The sequence below is a fragment of the Catharus ustulatus genome, chromosome 29 (genome assembly GCF_009819885.2).
Source record: "Catharus ustulatus isolate bCatUst1 chromosome 29, bCatUst1.pri.v2, whole genome shotgun sequence".
Classification (NCBI taxonomy): Eukaryota; Metazoa; Chordata; class Aves; order Passeriformes; family Turdidae; genus Catharus; species Catharus ustulatus.
Window position 1 is genome coordinate 263,331 of NC_046249.1, and position 22,234 is coordinate 285,564.

At 48.5% G+C, this 22,234-nt stretch overlaps 1 long non-coding RNA gene across 1 annotated transcript; it reads right to left on the bottom strand.

The window, feature by feature from the left end:
- Positions 1-483: 483 nt before the first annotated feature.
- Positions 484-12,315, bottom strand: LOC117008441. The gene is made up of 3 exons (XR_004420309.1): positions 12,124-12,315; positions 9,257-9,579; positions 484-566 (listed from the first exon to the last, which is right to left on the bottom strand). It is a non-coding gene; the product is annotated as an uncharacterized LOC117008441 (long non-coding RNA).
- Between the last annotated feature and the right edge of the window lie 9,919 nt (positions 12,316-22,234).

Below are 22,234 nucleotides of genomic sequence, written 5' to 3' on the forward strand. Positions count from 1 at the left end.
TTTTGCCTTTCTGCAAAAGGCAAACTGAACTGAGGTGGACTAGGTCCAGGATTTACTCTTAACACCTCCTGCCTGTGGCTGCCAGCTCTGCTCAGCTCTGGTCGGCTTTTTGCATCTCAGGGGATATCTGGAAAGACTGAATTAATGGGGTGGTGTGGGGAGCTGCATGGATACCAAAAAATGCTGACAGTAAGAACTGCTGTGAAATGGATGTTTCCCTTGTCTGTGAACACAGGTGTGGACGAGACCAAGGACCAGCCCTGGAAGCTGCATTTGGTCCTGAGTGGATTGCAGGATGGAGAAGTTCCCAACTTCACAGTGCTGCTCTGTGGAGGGGACTGCTCACCTTTGGGATCCTGCTGCTGATGGAGCACCACAGACAGGATTATCCAGAGCACTGCTGTTTTCCTCCGCCTTGGAGCTGCAGCCAGGCCTTTCCAGCTCCTTCTCTTGAGCTTCATGAGCAGAAGACAAGCCCAGGCAGGTATCTGCACCAGTGGCTGTGCTCCAGGCAGGCTGCTCAGGCTGGGGCACGTTTCGGTGGCTCCTCTGTGCTCCTCCTGTACCTGAGACATGCATGCATCAAATGTTTCAGTTTGCAGGGCCATCAACCTGGCAGCTTTCCTTGCTAAATTTCCTTTTTAATGTTACATCAATGTTATATCCAGAGGGAATGGAGAAACAGATGCAGTTGTGAGTCTGGCTTTAATTCACCTGCCTCATTTAATTTCCTGCCCTGCCTACTAATCAATGAGTCTGCACTAGCAGCTCTGGGAATACCATGGTTATTCCACATCCAGAAGAATTCAACACAGTGGCTGAACTCCCAGGCTCTCGAGCAGGCTGTGTCACTCTCCTTTGAGGCAGCCTCATGATGGATTTCCCTCCCCCAGAAGCACTTTCAGACACTCTGCAGCCCACAGCAACTGCACCTCATTTCCTGGCACAGGGCAGCTCTGTCACCTCGTCCTTGCTCAGCCTGTGTGGCATTCCCTCCTGGAAGTGCTGTTCTCCAAGGTGTTCAGCCCCAGTGCCATGGCAGACACGCTGCTGGGGCCAGTGGGGCCTCCCAGGGCTTCCATGGGGCCAGCAGAGCCTGGCAGGGGCTCCTCGCTCCCTCCCAGGGCCCTGGGTGTGCCTTCCAGATGTGTCCCTTCCAGGTGTGTCCCTTCCAGCTGTCCCTTCCAGGTGTGTCCCTTCCAGGTGTGTCCCTTCCAGGTGTGTCCCTTCCAGCTGTCCCTTCTGCAGGGACAGTGGCACCATCCCAGCCCAGTGGTGCTGTCAGGCACTGCCCCAGACATTCAGGGCTGTCAGGAAGCACCAGTGAAAGGGTTTCTGGAAACTTTTACTTTGTTTAAGCAGACTTGCTCTGTACTGGGTTTTTTGGGGCTCCTATTAATTCCAGGCAGTGCTGCTCCATTGCTTAGTTGGTATCAAAGCTCTGGGAGACAGGAGGGCTGCCTTGGCCTGATAGCACCTATTTTGTGACACCACTGTTTTGCCTCACTTGTTATAATCTGTACCAGAATGCTCTTTGCCTGCTAAAACGGACGATTAGGATCCAGTTGTAATGCAAATCGCCCAGTGGAATAAAAGCCTGTGGGGAACAAAATCCCAAATAAGTAGCTATGTCAGCCTTTGTTATGGCATGATGGCTTCAACTCTGCTTTTGCTCTCTGAAGGATCAGGAGGAGAGAATCTGTTGTGCCTTTGTGTTTTATAGGCACAGCTCAATGTGAGGCTGCCTTTAGGCACTGGCAGCCCTGATTGTGTGTGTGTGTGTGCAAACCTAACAGGCAGATTCCGCCCACACTGGAAATTTGATGATTGCCTTGTTTTTTCAAGGCTCTGTTTTATATACTACAGGCCAAACCCATGGGGTAATTGCCAGTCTCTGCACAGGGGCTGAGATGACGTGATGAGAGAGAAGCAGACAGATGCTGAAATTTCAATCTGCCACATAATGTGCTCCTAATCCTGATGGCCTTGTAATTGTGATGCTGTCACTGGTGTCATTGCAGTTGTTCTTGTCACTGTTTTCCCATGTTTGGTGCTAAATATTGTAAATGAAGAGAAAGATTTGTAAAGGAATCTAAGTTTACTGTGGAATTAAACACACAGGAGCCTGAAAAGTCAAATGGAAAAGGTATGTTTTCATTTCAAATGGCAAGCCATTGCAATGTAAAGCGATATTTTGTTGATACAGCTGCTTTTACTGCAGGTCTGGTTTGCATTTCCCCAGGCCATGGGTAACAAAGAATGAAGCTGAATGTTTTCTAGTCCTTGAGAACTGAGGTGGGATATCATAAAGTGTTAGAGCTGGCAGTCAGGTCGGGGCTGTAAGAGTTTCCTGAGCTCGTGCACTGCCTGTGAGATCCCAAGAGAGAGCAGTGCCTGTCCGTGCCTCATGGAAACAGTGGCTTCCAGAGCACGGCAAGGAACGAGTGTGAGAGGTGGTGAAGCCAGATGGATGAGCCAAGTTCAAAGTCTTCCTAGAAGCTATGGCAACATAACTTGTATATCTACTCAGAAAAGCCTTTGCAACTACCATAAATGACTTTAAATGGCCTTATTTTTCTGCTAGCAGTGAAATAAGCAGCTTCAATGGGGAGGAGTAAATCCACTTGATTACACATGTTGCTGGGAATAACACTCTTATTGGTTATTACTAATAACCCAATCTATTACTGGTAGTGTGGCTGCTGAGAACAGGCAGTCTTATCTGCCAGGGAATAACTGTGCTGCTCCTAAATTTGCAATTACTGTGGAACAAGGGGAATCAGGAGGGCCTCAAGGGAGGAAACTCAGGAGGAAGCAAAGTCAACGAGGAGCATTTTGGTTATAAATGGTGTGTGTGACAAATGAAATATATTGGGGCCAATCTATCTTTTGAGGAGGATTTCTTCCAGGCAAGGCTGAGCTCTTTCCATCCTGATGCTTTCCTGAGGCCATCCACGGTGTTTGTGTGTCAGGTCATGAGCTGATGGACGTGTTGGCTCATGGGCTAACCCTCTGGAGAAAAGAGGGACTTCTAGACCTTGGATGTGCAAAGCAGCTCAAGCTCAGTCCAGGATTTAGATGAAATTTCTCCATTGAAATCAATGGCAAAGCACCTGATAACCACAACAGGAGTGTTCTCACACAGCAACACCCTGGGAAATTCTCTCCTGGAGTAGATCAGATTCTGCTCTTATTTATGCGATTATAAATTCAGCGTAGCTCTGTTTGGAAGAACTGTTTTCATCCGATGCAAATAAGATCAAGATCTGGTGCAGGCTGCTTTTGTACACAATGGAAACGGACTGAATTATGGAAAAGAGGAAACAAATCTAATGTACAGTAATTTCACGATTATAAGCTGAGTATAAGCCGCACTTCTGTGTGCCAGCAACTTTTCATTCCTTGTCCATGCATAAACCACACCTGATTATAAGCCGCACTTTGGGTTCAAACCAAAATTTTAGTCAAAATGGTGCGACTTATAATCGTGAAATTACTGTAAATCTGAATGGAAATATCATGCTCTATTACATCAGAATAAATTGGAAGGAAGTCTGTTGATTCTAGTGGAATTCATCTGGATTTACACCAGACTGTGGCTCAGCATTTGTCAGTTGGCAGCACACCGACATCAAAACTCAAACCACGCCACCTCATCTGAATAGCTTTGAACATTTTCTCTTTTCCTTTATATTTAAGTAGTTGCCTCTGCATCCTGATGGCTGATTAGCCTTTTCAAACAAATAAACTCCTGCAAACAGGCATCAACAAATAAGCCTTGCTCTCACTAGCATTTGCAGAATCTAAATGATGACTATGAAGTACTGAGCCTGGGTTTAGAGTCACTTAAACTTGCTCCTGCTCTTCTGTGTTCACACTTTAGAGCAGCAGGATTGAGCTCATGGGGGGACAGATCTTAACAAAACCAGTCTGATTTCCCTGAAGGGGGGAAATCCCAAAGGCAAATTCATTGCCCTCTCACCAGCACTGGGAAGGGCCACAGTTTCCTAGATGCACCTTCAGGATTTACCCTTCAGGAGATCTGCAAAATATTGTCATTCTTTCACTCTTGCTGTCTTCAGGCAGGTGGTCAGAACGGAGCCAAAACCCTCCCTTAATGGCACTAATAGGGAATCTAATGAATTTATTAGGGAATTGTGTCACACCCTGTTTCCACAGGCAAGGGGAACATGGGAACCTGTGGGTGCTTTTCATGGGAAAGCAAGAGGGTTAATTAATGCCTGAGCAACAAATGTGACTCCCGGAGTGAAAGTCACTGGAAAAACACAATATCTGAGCAAGAGCATAGCCACACCAGCCCTTGATTCTTGTGTACCCCAGCTTCTTACTTAATTCTGTTTTTAATCTGTGCTCATGTTTCTCTTCAGATAATTAGTAAAATGCATCTTAATTAAAACAAGAGGAGGAGAAGAAAACACACAAACAAACGAAAGCCCTAAGTCAATGGGATTCAGGGAGGGGCAAAGCCAGTATTCAAATACAAATCTTGAGGCAAACATGATACTAAGTTATGGAGAGTGTATCAAAGGTAAAGAGTTTTCTGAAAGTTGGTAACTGTTTGCCTTTTTCTGAAAAAAGGGACTGGCTGGAGTCTGATGCCCGAGTGCCACAGAGCCTGACCTGAAATCAGTCTCATGGTGAGGAGAGCTGAGGGAGCTGTGTGGTCAGCACTCTTTGTTTTTCTATTTCTCTGTCACTGATTTTCTGTGTGATCCTCAGGAAATTAACCGGGCAGGATTTTCCCAAGTTGCCCCTGTGTGTGGTTGCTGTGATGTGCAGATGTTTAACATGGGATGCACTGATCACCCTTTGCTGCCCCATGAGCAACAGAGCACACGTGGGTCTGAATGCGCCAGCACTCCCGCTCAGAGTCCTTATGTTCCCACCTGTAAACTGATAAAATAAATACTTTCCTGATTTTATAAAGCTATTAAAGGCTCTCTAATGAAACAGAGGCTTTGGAAAGACCTGTGATTATTATGGCTTACTTTTGCTGAAGGCCAGGTTGGATGGGGCCCTGAGCATTCCTGCCCATGGCAGGTGCTGGGAACTGAGTGATCTTTAAGGTCCCTTTAAAGCCAAACCGTTCTGTGATTCTGTGATTGCTGCAGGAGAGCTCTGCCTCGTTTGTGAGAGCTTTCTCACAGCTGCAGACCCCGTGTGCAATGCAATGTCTCTGCTGTCTTGTTCCTGTCCTTGACAGCATCCCCTGGAATAAAAACCCACGGCCAGGATGCAGCAGCCAGTGGTGGTGTTGATGCACAAGCAGCAGCTCCAGCTCACTCTTTATCACAGCCTCTCTGACTCTGTTTGCCATGTACCAAAGGCTTATTCCATCCCTGCCAGCGAAGTTGGCATGTGTGAACTTGGGAGCAGAGAGCATTAATGAGAAGAAGCTGGGTCTGAGCCCAGCCCCAGCTCTCTGAAGGACTGCACCACATGCAGTCATGCAATTACAGACTCATGGAATATCCTGAGCTGGGAGGGACCCACAGGATTGTTGAGTGCAGCCCCAGGTCCTGCACAGACACCCCAACAACCCCACCTGAGCACCCCTGGCTGCTCCTGGAGCTCGGGCAGGGCTGGGAATGTGCCATTCCCTGGGGAGCCTGGGCAGTGCCCAGCACCCTCGGGGGGAAGAACTTTTCCCTGAGCTCCATCCCAACCCCTGACACAGCTCCAGCCCTTCCTGGGCTCCTGTCCCAGAGCAGAGCTCGGCCCCTGCCCCTCTGCCTCACCTCAGGAGGAGCTGCAGCCCTGAGGAGTCTCCCCTCAATCTCCTGTGCTCCAGAGGGCTTGCACTGGACTGCAAATATCTGTAATCCCAGGGATCCAGCTAAAGTCAATTTTCCAATCTCCTTGGAGAGGCTCAGCTGCATCACTGGTCTTTTCTCACTGCCTGTAAATGATCCAAGTGCACAGGACAATAAAGCTGATATTGAGGTGGATGTAATGGGGCCACCAAATACAGTCAAGAGAGAATCACAATTGCAGAGACATTTTTTGTTCCAGCAATACAAGAAGATGGGGGGCAGTTTTTTGCATTTATAGGAGTAAAACTCTTTAGGTAAGGACCTTAAAAGTGGGAATAATTATCATTTACTGTTCACGCCATGCAGTGGGGAATCAGGCCCAAGCTTGTAGCTACAAGCTTTAGCTGTAAATGCTGTGGACTGACTGTGCTGTACAGAGATTTACTGAGTCACATTGATTTCAGGACTGCTTTCCCCAAGGAACGGCACAATTTTTTTCCAGTATGGTTGTGAGACCCTATACTTGAATCTGATCTTCTGTTCTGAAAAATTGAGTGATTTTTGGTGGGTATATACCTGACTTACTTGTATATGCATGTAAGGTGCCTTCAAGAGCTGATACAACTTTGATAAAATTCTTATTTAAGTTATTCTTCTAATTAAACCCTATTATGCTGGGAAGATTTCTGTCCCTTTCCTCAAAGAGACTCTGTGAACACTGAGCTGGGTCTTATGGCAGGAATCAGGTTTGCCCATGATGGCAATAGAACAGGTTAGCCTGTAAACCCAGAGTAAATTTGCAAACTCAATTTGATAAAAAGAAATGCATTAATGGATTCTGTGACTGATCTCCTGAAGTGTCATTTGAATAGTTTTGACTTTGCATTTGTTTTAATACTGGGAAATTTCACAGTACAAAAAGACTTTTATTTTCCCTTCTTCATTTGCCAAGAATCTCTTTCAAAGTTATTTGTAATACAGACTGAGGTTTGGGCCAGATCTTTAGTTCACATAAGCAGATGTATCTACATGGACTTCTGCAAAAAGATTCTGATATACCTGAGCTGAGGATCAAGGACAAGAAAATGGAAGAAAGAAACTGCTAGGAATTAAGCTTTTTGACCAGGGGAGTAGTTACTGCAGGAAACATGTTATTTCCTTAAAAAAAAAAAAAAATAAAATTTGATTTTTCTAAAATTGCAAGCTTATTCTTTGGGATATGAATGCCTAGAACATGTCTTCCTGACCCAGTGCCATTCTGCCATCAATCTTTTTTTATGCTGTTAATTTGAGGCCTTTCCCACTGCTTTCCTTCTCTGCCTCCCAGGGCGTGTGCAGGAAGCACTGGGTGGTTTGAATTAAAATATTCCACTGTGAAAAAAGAAAAAAAAAAATAAAAATTAAAGTCTGCTGATAGTGAATTGGAGAATATGGAATATGCTCAAAAGCCAAATGCTGAGAATGCAACAGATAATGCTCTTGGATTGATGTCTACAGATGTGCTCAGATCAAGAAGAGACAGGAACACAAGGCAGATGTGGGAGTAAGGAGAACAACCCATAGACTAATGAGACACTAGCATGGGGAATGAAAGGAGAAGAAAAGGAAAAATGAATTAACTGAAGCCTTGGCTGACAGTGGGGAGCATAGGAAGAGCTTGATTCAGGGTTGAAGCCGGGGTTTAAACTCTGGTATTTGGCTAGATTGCTCAGTTCTGGCTGCTCACAACTTTCTCTGAAGCTTTTAGTACAGTAAAAGGATGCTGGAAGAGAGGAGACTCCTGCTGCCAAGGCACCAGCATCACTGGGGAGGAGACGCTTGTGTAGTTTAATAGTGGGCTGTCAGCTGTGCAGTGCCTTTCTCCCACAGCCAGCAGCTCATTTCATGCGTGTGAAAGAGGACAGAGCTGCTTTTTCTCTTAAAAGGAGAGAAGAAATACTCCTGACAGAATCCCAGTGAAGGCACTGGACTATCAAATGCCGGGAGAATTCCCTAAAAACACTGATTGTGGTAATGCCAGAAGCAGCACAAGCCTCACTGGGAGGTGAGGCAGGGAGGGTGCCCTGGGTGAGGTGTGGGGCCAGGCCATGGAACAGCTGCAGGGCCTTGAGGAAGGAACACGAGACCAGGAGATGCTAGGAAGTGACCTTTGCTATTCCAGCTTCTGGGAGCTCATGCTCTTCCCAGCACTTCTTCTTCCTGTTGCTGTTGACTGAATTATTATTTCTATTTTCTGTCACTTTGAACAAGGGGAAAGTTGGTCTAAAAAGCCATTTCCAATGTGCTTCCCTATCTCCCTACAAATAGTTGTTTTTTCTTAGGGATAAAGGCAGAAGATAATGCCTTTAAGTGGCAGTTAAGCTCCAGGTGGCTGTAGAAAGCTGCAGCTTTCTCCAGCTCCTGCAAAGACACAGCTTGAGTCCCAGGTTTCCCTACTTCCCTAAAACAGGAGATTTTTTTTTCCCCTGGCTTTGTTTTGTGTTTGGTGGTGATTATACTTCTCCAGAGTAGCCCAAAGTGATTGGAGCAGCAGGGAAAATGACAAGCTCAGGATGCTCCACAAACTGGCTGTGCCCTTTTTCCAGAATGCATTAATTTCATAGAGTAGGGAACAGTTTCATCTCAATCCTGAATTGAACTCCTCATGTTTCACCTGCAAAACCTCTGTTTTCCAAGCAGTGAGCCCAGTCCAATTTCCTTTTACCCCTGCTGTGCTGGCAAGCCTTAGGAAGAGACTTTAGATCATGTTGGATGGAATACTGAGGGTGGTGGAGCAATACTTGTGCTCCAAGACTCCAGTTGAGTCTCATCTGCAGACCCGTGTGATGGCTTTGGCTCATTAGCTAATGAGGTTAATGAGAGCACCAGTATGAGCCAGCTGATGGGAAGGGGCTGTGTCCAGCCTTGGAGAATGCTCAGGGTGACCCAGCAAGTCCCTGGCAGAGCTCAGCAGGGCAGAGCACAGCAGGGCAGAGCTCATCTCTCCCCAGGTCTGAGCCATCTCCCCCTGGACACAGGCACAGGCACAGGAGATGGGGCACACTCAGCCTGGTGCTGGGCTTCTGCAGGGGCTGGAAGTGTTCTCCACTATCAGAGAGGCTTGTGAGCCTTGGGAGCTTCAGAGCCAGCCCACACCTCTACCCCCAAAAAGTGTGTGCCACTGACTCTGAGAATCTCGCTCTCTCAGACAGGCTTCCTATCAATGGCATCTCATAGCAGAATGCTTCCATTTCTACCTGGTTTTAATGATTTATCACCCCTGAATTATGCACCATGGGTGACAGTAATGTTCTCTGATGTGGACAGGTGGATGGAATTACATCTCTCTGTTTGGTGTGCTAACAGAATCAGAATTAATATTTTGTCTTGCCTGGCTTATCTTGGCTAGCAGTAGCTATTATTTCACCTACTCTGTTTCTCTTCCCCCTCTCTGTCACAACTGAAATAATTTGAATTTGAGCTATACTTGAAGCAGGACTCACCTCAAATCAGATTTCCAATTCCCTGACCGCAGTCTGATCCCAGCACTATCAATCTCCGCTGAGTCCAGCCAGAGTCAGTCGTGTAATTGGAGGGACCAGGCAGGGAGAACACATTTTGTGGGTGACTGCAGACACTTGCATGCAAACACGTTTGACTTTGATGTGCTAGTCAGCGTGGGGAGGAGTGAGAACCTGCTGCACAGCAGCCAGCACAGGGACATGAATCCCTCCTGGGGATCTGGAGACGTCGCTGGGATGTGTCCTGCACGCACAGGGGATCCTGGGCAGTCCTGCTGCAGGGCTGGGACGGTGGCTGGGCACACCTGTGGGTGAAAGCAAAGAGCTTTTGATTATTCACAATGTGCTTTCCCCCTGCCCTTTCTTTTTCTGTGCTGTTCCCACTAGTGCTGAATTACAGTCACCACGATCAGTTCCTGCTTCTCTCTTGTGTTAGATTCCATACATATTGCATTGTTTGCCTTCTTTATTTCCCTTTCTCCTCCCTGCTCATGGTTGTTTGTTTTCTCTTCATGTGTGGCATAGAAAGGCTGTTTGAAGAGAAACTACCCAATCCAAATGAAAGGGAATGTTGCTTTTGGAAAACCCAACTGAAGCCTGAGCAGAACTGATAGTAAATTATGAATTAGCTGGAGATTTTTATCACTGCTTTTCTTTGTCCTTACTTTTTCTTGTCTTTTTTCCCCCCTCTCTGTGTATTTTCTTAACCCTAATTAAAATGTGCAGGTCACAAAAGTGTAATGAAGAGCTGGACTCATTACTTTTGTTTATGGCAAAATCCAAGTGGAACAAAACTCTAGATGGGCTCTGGCTGAGTCCCATCTCCCTCCATAAAGAGTGTAATAAATATCAGCCACATTGATTTTCCTTCTCCTGAACCCTTCCTATTTGTTCTGCTCTAAGTGCACTGTGTTTTCCTCTGAGGTTCTTTTGCTCTAACTGTTCTATTATCTGTTGTTGTTGTTAATCTGTGTTGAGCCTAAGAGGGAGGTTAAGATAAACCCCCTCAGGAAGACATCTGACCTACATGAAGAAAGAGAAAAAATAAAATAAATAACCAAAGCAATTGAGGCCAACTGCTCCATTTACCTGGTTCAGCCATTTCCTTCAGCAAGGACTTTCATCCACTCCAGAACCAGTTCTCTTTCTGTAATTAGTTCTGTGTATGTTTTAACCTTTGACTTGATTTTCACATTGACTTATTTGGAAATCAAGAAATCAATGCAAAAATATTTTTTTTTAAATTTACCTGTTAATTCCTCACATCTGATTTTCCCTCTGCCTGCAGCTACCTGCTGAACTGGTGTTGTAGGCAGGGGGAGGATGTGGCTCCTTTTCTCTTCCCCTTTTCCTGCTGTGATTTAACCTGGCCCCAGTGGCACAGGTGTGTGCTGGGGGTGATGGGGATGTCTCAGGTGTGGTCTCAGACTCTGCTCCATCCTCTGCAGCCTCCTGCTCTGGGCAGTCTCTGTCCTGTCCCCCTTGCTCAGCCCCTGCCTCAGGGATGGGTTGCAAATACATGCAATGCATTATTGCCTGCTTGCTGTACCAGTTCCCAAATCTCAGCAGATAAAGAGTTCTTAGTGTTTTCTTAATGTCTCTTTGTAGTTTATCAAAGGCCTGGGAGGCATGAGGGGGAAATGAGAATGTGGCTCAGAAATCCCTGTTCTCAGCCACGTGCTTCCTGCACAATCTCATTTGTAACCAGACCATTAAAAGTGAATTATCTGAGCCAAGTGGGATGGAGGGGTTGTGGGGAGGGAAGCAGCACTTGCCTCTGGTGGCTCTGGACGTGAGCATCAGTGCAGCCCCCTCCACTGCCCCTTCCTGCCCCGCTGGATTTCTGCCCCTTCTGCAGGAGGGTTGTTGGCACCGACAGTCACAGACTGGGTTTTTCCCGTCCACACCTGATGGAAAGGTGTCCCTGGGGATGTTTCCATGGCCTTGACACGAGCTGGGAAGAGGAGAGGGTGTGCTGTGAGTTGCCAGCTCTGCTCTCCCTGGAGAGCCCCAGTGCCTTCGAGTTGGCATTGCCTGCTCCCAGGGACGGCTGATAAACCGCAGAAAATTGGGATGAGGGTTTATCAGGCGTTAAGTGGTGCTGCTGAGCCAAACCTCCCACTCCGTTAATGATGAGGAATCTCTGTTTTCTCCGGGGGATGAGCAGGCTGGGGAGGTGGCACTGCTGTGTCTGGGTCTGAGCGCAGCACTCGGGGCTCCTCCAGATCCTGCCCTGACCCTCGGTGAAGGTCAGCTCCTGCTTCTGGTGGAGCAATTCCCTATTTCTCAGTAGGGGCTGCCACAAGCCTTTAAGGAATTAGATTGTGTTTCAGTTCACAGCTCAACCTTTAAAAAACTCCCTCTCCATCTCACCTGTTCTGTTCAGGAATTGCTCTGAGTGTATCTATTGACTTTCTGTGGAAAGTGGACATGGCCAGGTAAAAAACTTTGCTGCTGAGGATTTTACAGGGGTAGTATTGACCTTCCCATAGATACTGAAGAGAATAGAAAGGCTTGATTCTCCGTAAAACTAAACTGAAATTGTACTTGATGAGTTCTATAAAATGCTTATAGATTTTTATTTTTTTCCTACTTTGGCTGAAACATTTTTTTTTCCTCAAAAAGTCCAGATGCAGAATATTTACAGAGAGGGGAGGAAACCTTTTTCTTTGAAAAATATTTGTACTGGTAAATCACTGCAAACTGGTAAACTCCCAGATGAATCTAAATAAATAATAGCAGAACTTTGGCTGCATTTTCAAAAAGCCCCCAAACATTGGATTTATGGGCTTCAAGTTAGGCTTACTGAGTATTTACAAATTTTATATAATTTCCAATGGAAGCAGTACCTGTGCAATCTTTTGGGGAGTAAATCCAGGTCACAGCCACTCCAAAACCAGCTCAGCTCCTGTTTTTATTGGCAAGGCTCTGATTGCTGCAGAGTGCCCTGCTGTGGCCACAGGCTCACAGATCTGCCCAGAGCTGTCACAGATTTTCCAGTGGTGACATCAGTTCCTTCCTTAGGTGAAAAGCTGAGTTTCTGCACACTGGAGAAAACAAATAGTTCAGGGTTAGATTGGGTTTAGAGGGGCAGGAGCTCCCAGGGGTTATTCATTCACTTGCCAAACATCACCTGGTGCTGGGCTGGGCAGAGAAACATCCATCCTGTTTCTGCCAGAGGGATCCCATGGCCTCTCATGCACTTATAAAAAGGTGCAGGAAAATGGTAATTCTTCCAAAGAGCAGCTCAGATCTTCTGTTCGTGCTGCTCCTGGTCTCCTGTGGCTCGTGTCCTGACAGGAGCTTATCAGCAAGGCTTGCTCTGAACCCTGTGGCCATCGATCAGACCTCTCCCCTCTCTAGCACAGGAGCATCCCCAGCCACCACAGAACATCTTAAAACAACAACCAGGTCTTTATTTGCTTGTTGGCTCTCATCTTCATATTTTCCAGGTTTTGTGCCATGGACAGAGTACAGAAATATTCCTCTCATTTTTAAAGAAAAGAGATAATCTGTGCACAGGAGACAGGGCACTGCTAATGGTTTCCCAAGAATTTAAAGAGCTCCCACCCAAGATCCTGTGGCCACAGCAACCTGTTGTCTGTCATAGCCTAAACCTACTGATTATTACCATGTGCTTAAATAACCATTAATTAAAAATGTATAAACTCTTTCTGTGTGTAAGCTTCACAAAGCACATGATCCCTGCTTTCCTCTGAAACCTCCTTCTTTCCACTGAGTCTTTTATTTCCCTATCAGCTCTCTAAGTCTTCTTTCTCTGTCTTTTCTCAGCCCCTGATGGCTTTGCTCAGTTCATCCTCTGTCATTTGTGTCTGGGTCTAGAAACATTTCTCAGGACGTTTGACTCATCCATCATTTAGATAATCACAAGGAAAAAAAACCCAGTTTCCAGCTATGAACATCCATAAAAAGCACGAAGGAAAAAACCCCTCACCTTGAACTTCCCTTCCTGCTTTGCTTTTCATTTAATTTGAGAATCTGACTTGACAGTCTTTGCTCTGGCAAAAGTCCCACTGAAGTTATTAAGGGCAAGAGCTTGTCAGGATTAAGAGGAAGGATTTGAAATATCTGTGAGTGATAGCAATATCCCCAGTTCTATTAGGCCAGATAAGTATTCACAAAGGACATTAACCCTGGAGCCTTGAGCCAGCTGCTGACTGCCCTGTGGGGGAAAGGATAAGAGGTTTCCAGAGGGGAAAACTGCTCCACAGCTGCTGTAATAAGGTTTTGGAGCCCATCCCTCACAGAGCTGAACTCAGACCACTTCCTCTTGCAGTGTCCATTGACCACCAGATACAAGGTGTTGGGAGAACTGAATGGGCAGGGAGGAGCCTTAACAGGAATTAAGACTGAAAAGCTGTGGCTGGCACAGAGCCTGGGCGTGCTGGTGTCCATCAGAGGGGTGACCAGGGTGCAGCCCAGGCAGGGACAGCTTTGGGGGCTGGGTTTGGAAAAGCACTGAGCTGCAGCACAGCCTGTGGTGCCAGAGTTTGGGAACAGGAGGGAGCAGAGGCACCACAGGTAATGGGGTGATGTTTGATATCTTCCAGCAGCCTAACTCCCCTTTCTAGTGATGGAAACTTCTGCTGCTTCTCTGCTCCCATTTCTCAGGGAGTGATTGTTACACAGACCAAGTGCTCATTTAGCCATTGGAAGGGCAAATGTGACTTTGAAGGCAAAGAATCCCAGAATGGTTTGGGTTGGAAGGGACCGTGAAGCTCATCTCATTCCACCCTGCTGCCATGGGCAGGACACCTTCCACTGTCCCAGGCTGCTCCCAGCCCTGTCCAGCCTGGCCTTGGACACTTCCAGGGATCCAGGGCTGCCCACTCTCACTGCCAAGAATTTCTTCCCAATATCTGAGCTAACCCTGCCCTCTGGCAGTTTAAAGCCATTAGGACAAAGGGGCGAAGATGAATGGATCAGGAAAGGATCAGGACCGGGTCAGTTTAAAAAGCTTTCCTTACACACTTTTATGCTTTCTTGAGGGTGCAGTACTGGATGAATTCAGGGGTTACATTGCAGCTGGGCACAGTGCAGGAAGGTTACACAAGCAGCAACCCCTGCACTGTGCAGTGAATCAAAGAGCTGATCCCACTTTTGGCACCTCCTCTGCTGCAATTCCTGCCCTGACACTCATGGCATCGATGTGTGCACGTGGTTCTCCATCCCTCTAGTCAGGGGAGACCACATTGATGCCAATGTTAAAACTAAATAAACACTGAAATAAATTTAAAACAAAAATAACACTTCCAAGGCAGTTCCATCCCCACCACCCACCACCATTTATAACTAATTGGGGCTTTGTTACATTCCCTCACCCAGTGACAGATAAATACTAAACTCCACTGGTTAACAATAATCACCCTAATTATGCCAAGATGACATTTACAATACGGGCAATTGCTAATCCATTACCTCACTCTGCTGAATACTAGAACACTCAAATTAAAAGTTATTCACCCACAAAGAACAATGTTTTAGTAGCTGACACAGCTTAGTAAAGGAATTTATTAAGGTAATTTGCAGTTTTCCCATAAATAAAACATTCTAGTGTTCCCCCCTCCCTTCCCCAAAGTAATCTTTTCTGATAAATCTCCTTTTTTTCTCTCTCTCTTGTAGCACCCTTAAAAATAATAATTGAAACTGTCAGGCAGACTTACATATTTAAATTTGCTCACCTGAAAGACAGCAGAGAGCTGCTCATCCACTCTTCAGGTTCTTTTGGAGAATGGGGGTTAGTCTGTGGTTTGTGATGTTGTAGGAGGTAGGTCACTGTGATAAAACCTTCACCACTGTGGGGTTTCAGTGAGACCAGGTGGTGGCTCTGGCTGTGTCAGGGGTTTCAGTGAGCTGTGCCAAGCCAGGACCCTCTGTCCCTCCAAAGGCAGACAAGAACCCAAAGGAAGCTGCTGGCGTCCCAGCCTGCAGCAAGCAGAGAGAAGGGAGGCACCTGCAGCTTTATTCCAGGACCTGGGGGCCTTTTCCTTTCAGTGATGTCTTCCTGATTCATCTCCCATCATTAAAACACAGAAGGGGAAAATCTCCCTCAGTTTCAATACCTAGGAAGGGAGGAAGTCTTGCTGACAAATGTGAATAGAGGGAGGAAAGGGTGAAACAGAGAGAAAAACATCAAAGCTGGGTTTCATTGCACCTGGTGCTGGCAGAACCCCTGCCAGCAGCACATCCAGCTAAAGGACGGAGCACGACGGCATTTTTGGGGTTTGGTTTTTACTGTTATCACAGCAGCGCTGCCCAAAGCTATTTGCAGTAAATCAGTGAGTCACAGCCAGCCAAGAATCCCTGCTAGCACATCCCCACCGTGTGCTGAGTGCAGCAGCCAAGGCAGCATCCCTCGGCCCGGAGCCAGCCAGGGGTGCCAGCCCCACCTGGGGACAGCAGGACCTGGACCCGTGTGGGTGCCAGCCCCACCTGGGGACAGCAGGACCTGCCAGGGGGACCTGTGTGGGTGCCAGCCCCACCTGGGGACAGCAGGACCTGCCAGGGGGACCCGTGGGGGTGCCAGCCCCACCTGGGGACAGCAGGACCTGCCAGGGGGACCCGTGTGGGTGCCAGCCCCACCTGGGGACAGCAGGACCTGCCAGGGGGACCTGTGTGGGTGCCAGCCCCACCTGGGGACAGCAGGACCTGCCAGGGGGACCCGTGGGGGTGCCAGCCCCACCTGGGGACAGCAGGACCTGCCAGGGGGACCTGTGTGGGTGCCAGCCCCACCTGGGGACAGCAGGACCTGCCAGGGGGACCCGTGTGGGTGCCAGCCCCACCTGGGGACAGCAGGACCTGCCAGGGGGACCCGTGGGGGTGCCAGCCCCACCTGGGGACAGCAGGACCTGCCAGACCCAGCCCTGCCTGTGCAGAAGGATTTGGAGCCGAGCTGCAGGACATCTGTGGCTCCTCACAGATCCTCTCCTTCTGCCTGGGCACTCCATCCTCGTGTAAAAAAGGACATGAGCCATGTCCCTGGAAGGCTGCAGCCTCAGCAGCTGGGCTGGAGCAGGGTTCAGGGTGCAGAGCAGATGTCCAGAGCCCGGCTCACACACCCGTGCAGCAGCCCTGGGCTCGCTCTCGTCTCGGGCTCACTCCGTTCACCCAGGCTGGCACTGTGACAAACAGGTGTGACCAGCAGTGTCTGTGCCCCACCCCTGAGTGCCAGTGTGCAGAACCCTTCTGAGCAGCGTTTTGGGCACAGCAGAGAGCCCTGCTTCACTCTGTGCTGTCCCTGTGCCATTCTGCTCCTGGGGGCATCCGGAGAGCAGAAACTGCGCTGGGCTCAGGACAGGAGTGCTCTGGGCTCTGTGGAACACCCCATGGAACTCTCTGGAACACTGTGCAATGCTCTGGGCTCTGTGGAACACTCTGGAACACTGTGCAATGTTCTGGGCTCTGTGGAACACCCCATGGAACACTCTGTGGAACACTGTGCAATGCTCTGGGCTCTGTGGAACACCCCATGGAACACCCCATGGAACACTGTGCAATGTTCTGGGCTCTGTGGAACACCCCATGGAACACTCTGTGGGACACTGTGCAATGCTCTGGGCTCTGTGGAACACCCCATGGAACACTCTGTGGAACACTGCAATGCTCTGGGCTCTGTGGAACACCCCATGGAACACTCTGGAACACTGTGCAATGCTCTGGGCTCTGTGGAACAACCCATGGAACACTCTGGAACACTGTGCCATGCTCTGGGCTCTGTGGAACACCCCATGGAACACTCTGGAACACTGTGCAATGTTCTGGGCTCTGTGGAACACCCCATGGAACACTCTGGAACACTGTGCAATGCTCTGGGCTCTGTGGAACACCCCATGGAACACTCTGGAACACTGTGCAATGCTCTGAGCTCTGTGGAACATTCTGTGGAATGTTCTGTGGAAGGTTCTGGCTCTGTGGAATGCTCTGTGGAATGCTCTGTGGAATGTTCTGTGGACTGTTCTGGCTCTGTGTAGCACAGAACAGCAGAGGGGTGAGCAGGAAAACGCTCTGAACTGAGCTGGGGGAGCAGACAGCAGTGGTGCAAACAGGGCTGGCAGATCTTTGGGAGAGCTGTGATCTGTGATCCGACTGAGCACTGCAGCAGCCCAGGAGCACCGGGGGAGAGGGAGCAGAGCTGGGGAACTGGGCAGAACTGGGCAGAACTGGACAGAACTGGGGAGCTGGGGAACTGGGCAGAGCTGGGGAGCTGGGGAGCTGGACAGAGCTGGACAGAGCTGGGGAGTTGGGCAGAGCTGGGCAGAACTGGGGAACTGGGCAGAACTGGGGAACTGGGCAGAGCTGGGGAGCTGGGCAGAGCTGGGGAACTGGGGAGAGCTGGGCAGAACTGGGCAGAGCTGGGGAACTGGACAGAGCTGGGCAGAGCTGGGCAGAGCTGGGCAGAGCTGGGGAACTGGGCAGAGCTGGGGAACTGGGCAGAACTGGGGAGCTGGGCAGAACTGGGGAGCTGGGCAGAGCTGGGCAGAGCTGGGGAACTGGGCAGAGCTGGGGAACTGGGCAGAGCTGGGGAACTGGGCAGAACTGGGCAGAACTGGGCAGAGCTGGGGAACTGGGCAGAGCTGGGGAACTGGGGAACTGGGCAGAACTCGGCAGAACTGGGCAGAACTGGGGAATGAGACAACTTGCAGAACTGCCCCTGGGAAAATGTGAATTTTTTTCAAGGAAAGCCCTCACTGTAAAGGAAACTGAGGAAAAGGGATGCCATGAAAGGCAAGGCTTTAAAACACACACTGAACTTCACGTGGAGGTGCTGCTCTTTGGAGATAAAGTGGTGTTAATTTGAATGAACTTTACTCCTTCCCGAGGAAGGTAAGTGCAGCCTGATTAAAGCCACTCGAATTCTGAATCAGAGAGTCTGCCTGGGGAGTTAATGGCCAATAACAAGCAGAAAACAAAGCCAGATAATGCTTGTCACAGCAGGCTTCAAACTTCAGCACATAACTTCTTATGACCTGAGAACTATATTTCATCTCAGTATGTAAACTGACAACCCCAATTTGTGCAGGCATATCATGACAGTAGTCCATGCCATTCCACTTGTTCCTGTTCAAGGGCACACAGAGCCCTGAGCACACAGGTGTGGGGCAATCCCAGATCGGAGAAGATTAATTCCTACCCTTGGAGGGATGCAATGACACCATCACCTCAGCCCTGCTGCTCACCCAGCTCCAGACCACATCATCCTGCAACTCTTAAAGAAAATGCAGAAGTTTGCTGAGCTCATTCGCACCAGTTAATGACAACTGTCTCAATTATCACTGTAATTCCCCATCCATTTTCTTCTTCTTTTCCAACTTGTTGCCATTAATCTGGTTTTTCATTTTCCCCTCTACCAAATTCCTGCTCAGCTGAACTCAGTAACTGTGGCTCACCTATTTTTCTTCTGATGGAATCTCAGCCACTCCTTCAGTGGCTGCTCAGCTCTGCCTCTCGTCATCCTGCCAGGGCAGGACACCCAGTCCAGCCTTTGGGTGTGGATGCAGTCATGGACGCTGCAGCTGGAACTGAAGGAACAATTTCACACAAACCGGAGCAGAGGGAGGCAGGGCACTGACTGCACAGAGCTCAAGAGTTTGTCCTGCAATCCAGCATCTATTTACAAGGAAAGGAGAAGACTCCACAAGCTTGGAATACTGACTTATTTTCTCTGACTGCAAATCTAATTTTTGGTGGTGAGATGCACCCATGACTGTGTGTTTGACCCCCCACTCCTCTGGCATTAGCAATGCAGAAAATTCACTATCCCACCAAACCTGGGATAGCTGCAATTGCATCTCCTGGCTGGGGCACTGTGAGGAGTTCTGTTCTCAAAGTATTGGAAATATGGAGCTCCCTTGTTCCTCATCAATCACAATTGTTTCAGTTTTTTCCACTTCTGAGCTACACATTTCTTCCATGCCAAGCTCCCACATCCATCGGACAATGCCTGGTCCTTAAACTGAGAGTGCACAGAAGTGGTGGAAAAGAAAGAAGGAATGAAAGAAAGAGGGAGGGAGAGAGGGAGGGAAGGAGACTAACACTAAAACCAACAGTTTCTCTTCCTCTCATTTAAGTCAGAAAAAGTCTTCCCAACTGTATGAAAGGCATATTGAAAAAAAATCAGTAAATTCATGAACATGCAGTTATTACTTAGGAGACAAATTGCATTTCTTCCAAAATGTTCCAAAATGCATTCATTTTCAGAGTACATTACTTTCATAATACTATGTGGAACATTAAATGAGAATTTCCCTGACTTGGCTACAGAACACATTTTTATATTTCAGTGTCTGACACAGAGCCCAGGGTAACTAATGAAAATCTTTTCGAAAAGTGACAATCTTGTCTAGCAGCCTTGCCTGTTGAAGAGATTGCAACATAAAACAGATGAGTGCCCTGCTTGACAGCTAATTGTGTCGAGCTTAATTACAACAAGCAGAATTTAATCGGCTGTGCAGTGCAGTTTTTTAGGATGGGGGAACCATCTGGAATATACCTTGCTCCTGGGCTGATGGAGGGGTGGGCATCGCTGGATTTCAAAGACAGGGGAGCAACTGTGAGCAGATTTAAATGCAGAAGTGGTTCCTTCCTTAGTGTATTTCATTTGAGCTGTCTGATGAATTTTAGAGATATTTATGCAAACCTGCGTGCTGTTGCTTCACGAAGACAAGGTTCTGGAAAGCTTCCCAGTTTCAGTTTGATGAGGCTCGTTCCCCTCTGTGGCCAGAGGGCTTCACGTGCCAAGGCTCCCCTGTCCCTGATCCCAGCTCCTCCTGCCCTGCACCCTCTGCCAGGTGTGGGACAGAGCTCTGGCACAGCCGGGGGAAGAGCTGCAAGCCCAGGGACAGCTCTGTGCCACTGCCTGTGCTGCTCCGAGCCTGACAAAGCCAAGCTCAGGTGAGCAGGGTGCTAGGGCAGGCCCATGGCAGTGGAAGCAGTGGAGACTGCTCTGAAGGCTGGATGTGTGCCAGGGGATGGGTGCTCACCTGGACAGCCCCGTTCTGGGCCAGGGCTGAGCCCAGAGCCCGTTCTGGTGATCTGAGTGACCAACAGCAAGGCTCAGGGCTCTGGGCTTGGCAGGGTCTCATCCACCATCCCTTGGCAGGTCCAGGTGGGCTTCAGGCTGCCTTTCATGCCTTTTGAGAGATTCCTTAGGAAGGTGGAGGGAGCACAACACTGAGCTCCAGGCTCCTGTCATATTCCCAACAAGTCTGCAGGCATCTCCCAGAGGCTGCTTTGGCTTTCAATGGAAGGAAACTGAGAGCAGAATTTAACCCAGGCTCTACGTCCCTTGTCCTTACCTGGGATGTGCAGAAGCAGAGCAGCTGTGCTGTCGTTTGTCCCCTTCCAGTGCCCTTGTCCTTCCTGTCCCCTCCAGGGCTGCTCTGGGTCTCTGCTGTGGTCCCAGCTCTGCCCAATGCCCCCGGGTGGGGAGGGTTTGTGTGTGAACACAGCCTTTACAGCCTGTCTGTGGGCAGGCAGCACAACCCAGGCCAGCACCTGCAACACTTGGGTTCTTTCCAGATTTCTCACACGACCTTGAACAAATCGCTTGACCTTACATTCTTTCCCCTCAGTTCAGATGAGAGGAATGAGACCATATGCAGGAAACAGCTCTGGGATCTCTAGAGAAGCAGTTCCTGCATCCCACACTCATTGCAAAAATCTTCCTTCTGTTTCTTTTCCACTCTTCTCTGTAATTTTCAAGCCAATAATCACTAGCCATCCCCTAAGGAGTTCCCCACTTGGCAATTAGAATCTTTTATGCCCATTTTACAACTGCAGAAACCAAGAGGCAAGGTCAGCCACGGGCAGGCTGGAAGTTAGAGGCAGGAGTGTGAGAACAGCCCATTTCCCATACCAGCATCCCTGCTTTGACCACTAGACCTTGCTACACTCAGAAACCATATCAGGGAAAGCCAGACGACGAGCATTGTCCACAGTGCTAATCTTCAGAGAACCATATTAGTGCAATTTGATGTCAAGACGCCTTATCTATCACCAAGCAAAGAGTAAGATTAAAGGACTGGAGTTACAAGTGCCTTTTTGTTTGCACTAACTGCCTGAGTGTCTGTCTGCAAAACACAGGCTTTCAATCTAAATTGCTGTCACGTTTGCCATACAGGAGTAGATTGGACTCAGCACCCTTATTAAAAATACTCCTGGCATCTTACAGCAGCTGCTCCAAGCGCTGCAGCTTTCAGTAACGAGTTGCCAAGTGGATGTTGAGCACCACGTACTGATCACTGCTTTCCTGGTGTAAATCCGAAGCAGTTTTCCCAAAGTCAGTGGAACAATTCCTGGATTTACACCAGAACCCTGTGCAGGGAACCTGCTTGTGTTCGCCACCCTCTCTGCACCAACTCAGCTGCAGTGGACTTGGACACAGCTGCACGGATTTGCAATGGGTGATGCAGCCTCCAGTTTGTCACATTAAAACCAGTATCCCCACTGGTGTGAGAACAGTCAGAATCAGCCCTTTCCCCTGTATTGTATCTTGGTGGGGTGTTGCTCCAGATCATCCATTAAATGACTGGGAAGAAAAATGAAGGAAGGTAGAAAAAGACTAGATTAATTTAAGAAAGAAAAAAAAAAAGGGCGAGAGGAAACAAAAGAAAAAAAGAGGATGGGGCAGGGGAAATGGAAAAGGGAAAGGCAAGGAGGAGCCCAGGGCAGAGTGTTATCAAAGGCTTTCGTTGTGTGCTAATGATGCTTTAATCCCGTAATGACATGGAGGCGCACGAACATGAATATGGAAGGCAGGTACACCCAGGATCAAACAGGCTTGGGGTTTTTCTGTGTTTTCACATGAAATGTATCCAAACCACACTGTCAAACAGCATTTGCTGCACTTGTCTCTTGCTGCTGCTGCTGCGACTCTGCCTGGCAGCTGCACTGACACTGCTCCAGCAACAGGGCAAGGCAGGGAGAAGGGACTGCGAACTT